We start from the raw sequence: 4,711 nt of genomic DNA, 5'->3' as shown, positions 1-4,711 counted from the left end.
TGTGTAGGCTCCCTATCATTTTAGTGTTTCTTTTTCCACACTAGTCACTGACTTTAACCTAAATTGTAAGTGTTTGTAAAGGGTGAATTGTCCTACATCAAACTTACATGAAATAATTCCATCCACTTATGGAGGAGGAGGATGTAGAAGAGGTGGAAGCTGGGCACTAGTTCACGTGCCTATGAGTCAGTAAAGACTGAAATAATGTCCCATGTTCAGTTGGTTATTTTGATAAAAATTATCGTTGAGGTAAATTCTATTAACTGGAAGATCACAGGATATATCCATCATATTTTTCAGGGTAGATAGTTTTTTTCTGTAGGGCAAATAGATAAACATTATATTGTATGGTAATTGCATTTAGGTTCTAAAGAAAAGAATCTGCAGAGAAATCTATGCAATATATAATTTGTCCAGATTAGTTTTCATTTGGGGAAAGAAGTTCTGAAATATCCCCAAAGTGGCTTACTCATCAATTGAAAGTCCTCCAAAAATAGAACTATTGGGAAACCATGACATATGGGGTGGAAAAGAAAAGCTCCCTCAGTTTTTTGGAGGGAATAACTTTAAAAATACTTAAATAGCTGAGTTTATTTGGTGCAGTTAAGATTTAAACTTGTTGATTTTAACATTGCTGTTACATCTGAAATAAACTTACATGATGTTCTGGTAGTAATCTGTGATGTCTGGTAAATGTCAAAGAAATGTAAATGCATTGTGTTGAATTCTGAGATCAGCAACTATATATGTAGTCATTGTTTACTGTTGCCCATACTGGTTTATGTACTTTCACTTTTCTTTAAGACCTAACTTAAAACTAATTAAAATAGGCCAAGTGTAATCAAGGCCCCCTAATTCAGACCTTTTGGAACTTGCTAGAAACACTGCCTGGTATCTGCAGTTCAGTCCCAATGAGAGAAAAAATAAGATCTGAAGAGCTGTCTTACTGTTACTATATTTTGAACGCAATTGTTAAAAGCACCTGACACTTTAGGCTGTGAGCTAATTAGCAGTGTGCATTGACTAGAGAGAACATATATTCAGATTTTTTTCTTTCTGTTAACAGTGAGGAAGGAGTTTAGTTGAGTGAGTTGGGAATTGCTTTTTAAGTTTTTTCTGAGTACCAAACAAATATGAATTTAGAATTTTGTCTTTAACAAAATTAACTCAGTATCTTAGTCAAAAGTGTTAGAATTTTGCTTATTCCTTTCAAGAAACAATGGGTGATCTTTGCCCGATGTGTCTTAATCATATCATCCCCAAATTTAACAGCTTAAAACAATGAACATGCATCATCACCCGGTTTCTGAGTGAGGAATCCAAAGGCAGCTTAGTTACGTGGTTCTGGCTTAAGGTCTCATCAGGTTACAGGACTGTCAGCCGGGGCTGGAGAAGCCACTTCTGAGATGACTGACTCACTTGGTTGTTGGAGGGGTTCAGTTCCTCACTATGTGGGTGTCTCTCCAGGGCTGCCTGAGTGACAGCTGGCAGCTGACTTGCCCCAGAGCGAGTGATCCAAGAGAGTAAGCAGAAGCCATACTCTTGTATGACCTACCTTCAGAGTGACATACCTATTACTTCTGCCATATTGCATTGGTCACACAGACCAGTCATTGTACTAGCCTGGTAGTATGGGAGGGGATATTAATACCAGGAGGTGGGAATCAGTGGACCTGGCTACCATGTCATGTTTGGAGGAAATGTTGGGCTTTATTGACAGCCAACACAGGGAAGTTGGAAAGGTTCTGTTAATCTTACTCTTTGAAGGGCTTGATTTCCTAAATGAGGGTTAGAAAACATTGCACTTTACCGTTATTCAGAATGTTAAAGAAGGGACTTCCCTGGTGGTCCAGTGGCTAAGACTCTGCTCCTAGTGTAGGGGGCCCAGGTTTGATCCCTGGTCAGGGAACTAGATCCCGTGTGCCACAACTAAGACTCGGCACAGCCAAATAAGTAAGTAAATAAATTAGTTTTGAAAAAAAAATGTTAAATAGGGAGTGGACCTAAAAGTTCTGCTCTTATGGTTGGGTTTTCAACTGCGTGGGCTCACTAATCTGTCTCCCAGGTTGGTGCTTTTCTAGTTGTGTGATCTGAACATTCCTGGGAAGTTGAGTACTGTAGGGATGAGTAGGAGTGATGAGCCTTTGAGAATTTTTCAGGGAATAAACCATGACAGAGGGTCCTGAATTGGACTTCTTTACAGTGCTGTACTACAGGAGTTTAGTCCTAGTTCAAGATACAGCCAAGTAGCATAGCCATATGGAAAAAAAGGCTTGAGTCAGATTTTTAAATGTATCGATAGGTATAGTTATCTTGATAGAACATTGAGGAATGTAAAGTGAAGAGAATATGTAATCTGTTCCTGGGGCAGAAGTTCTCACCTTTTCAATTTTCTAAAACAGTTCAGTAAAAAGTATCTAGAATCAAAGCCTACTCCAAGAATAACTGGGAGCATAAAGCTAATATGAATCAATCACTGCTTAAACAGGCTGGAATTTAAATCTCAAAGACTTACAGCCTGGTTTTTTTTTGTTGTTGTTTTCTTGTTTGTTTTTTTCTGCGGTACGCGGGCCTCTCACTGTTGTGGCCTCTCCCGTTGCGGAGCACAGGCTCCCGACACGCAGGCTTAGCGGCCATGGCTCACGGGCCCAGCCGCTCTGCGGCATGTGGGATCTTCCTGGATCGGGGCACGAACCCGTGTCCCCTGCATCGGCAGGCGGACTCTCAACCACTGCGCCACCAGGGAAGCCCCCTATAGCCTGTTTTAATATTAATTTGTGATGGAAGCTTAAATCCAACATTTGGGAGAATAGTCTATTGTGCAGGGGTATTTGGAGTGAGTGAACTTGGAATTAGTTATTCCTGATATACTGAAACTAATCTGCCACATAGCTGAATTTCGTCCCGATTTTTACTCTTATTTATTTACTGTCTTCAAGAACTCAAGACATCCTTGGGACTTCCCTGGTGGTGCAGTGGGTAAGACTCTGTGCTCCCAATGCAGGGGACCCAGGTTTGTTCCCTGGTCAGGGAACTAGATCCCATACGCATGCTGCAACTAAGAGTTCGCATGCTGCAACTAAGAGTTCGCATGCTGCAACTAAGGAGCCCACCCACCTGCCGCTACTAACACCTGGTGCAACCAAATAAATATTTTAAAAAACCTTCAAGACATCCTTTTATAAAGGAATCTAAGTAGTATAAATTAAATCACGTTAAATGGCTGTACCCTCAAGAAGATAACTGATTATGATGTTTTTCTTTGTTTCCTTGACCAAACTTTGTTAGTTCATCTTTTAGAAACTGTACTTACTGGCAATATCAAAAGTTCTCTGTAAAGATTTGAACAATCTTAAATCCTATTTGTCATTAGTAATCTCTGTACTAAAGTGAAAACTGTATACTAAAAACAGGCACCACAAGTATAACTGCTTATGCAGATGAAATTTGAATACACAACTTGAAATAATTAATATATAGAGCAGTAAAATCTGGTAAGATGAAGGCTTTCTTATAGCAGTCTAAAAGTAGTTTAATGACTTTCTTTATCCTTACCATCTTCCAGTGTGAGAAAGTTATCTGCCTTTCGCTGGTGTAAATGTTGAAAACTTTTTGCGAATTTATTGAACACCTACTGTTCTAAGCTTTAGGGATATGTCAATGAACTAGGCAGATAAAAATCATAGTCTCTTTAAAGGGAAGTAAAATTCTAATTAATTTGCAGAGAATTCATGTCTAAGTAGAGGCCAGCTTCTTTACTAAAATAACAACCAGAGCCTCCAAGGACCTTGACTTTACCTTAACTTTGGAAGGAGCTTGGTGGAGAGGAATATTCTTTATGCTGACTTGCTTTCTTTAACATTGGTTTGAGTATAAACAAAAAGCCTAATTCCCATAGAAGAACTGAGACTAAAAATATGAAAGGGAGTGCAAAAGGGATACAAATTCAGAATTTATACAACAGAAACCATCTAAGTTACATTTTGTAGAGTTTCTGCTTGTCCCCCAGTTCTCAGCCTATCCCATTCTAAAACTGCCTTGAGGAAGCTACAATTTAGAAACAGCAGACTAGCTCAACTGGCACCATAGCTGGAGATTATACTATTAGCCAAATTAAGAATGACCTTCCACAAAATTTGACCTTTTGCCTCAAAATCCAAAGAAAATTTCTACCTCCGTAGGTCTTCCTTCATCATTGGTTTCTCTTCTCTAACAAATTTCTTCTGATGACAGACACTAGGAAAGACTACCTATTAGGGACTTGATTCAATTCATTTGTTTTACGTAGAAGTAAATCTATATGACCTTTGTTCATACTGTTCAGATTTCATCGGACGTCTTATTTAGTTGCTTATAGTTGAAACACTGATAACTCTTGCAATTTTCTAAAAATTTTCTTTTTTGTCTGCGTTGGGTCTTCATTGCTGTGTGTGGGCTGTCTCTAGTTTCAGAGAGCGGGGGCTACTCGTCGTTGTAGTGTGTGGGCTTCTCATTGCAGTGGCTTTTCTTTTTGCGGAGCCTGGTCTCTTGGCGCGTGGGCCCAGTAGTTGTGGCTCGCAGGCTCTAGAGTGCAGGCTCAATAGTTGTGGCGCGCAGGCTTAGTTGCTCCGTGGTATGTGGGATCTTCCCAGACCAGGGCTCTAACCTGTGTCCCCTGCATTGACAGGTGGATTCTTAACCATTGAGCCACCAGGGAAGCCCACTCCTGCAA

Source organism: Delphinus delphis, chromosome 4, assembly GCF_949987515.2.
Source record: "Delphinus delphis chromosome 4, mDelDel1.2, whole genome shotgun sequence".
NCBI lineage: Eukaryota > Metazoa > Chordata > Mammalia > Artiodactyla > Delphinidae > Delphinus > Delphinus delphis.
Note: the sequence above shows the minus strand (reverse complement) of the source record.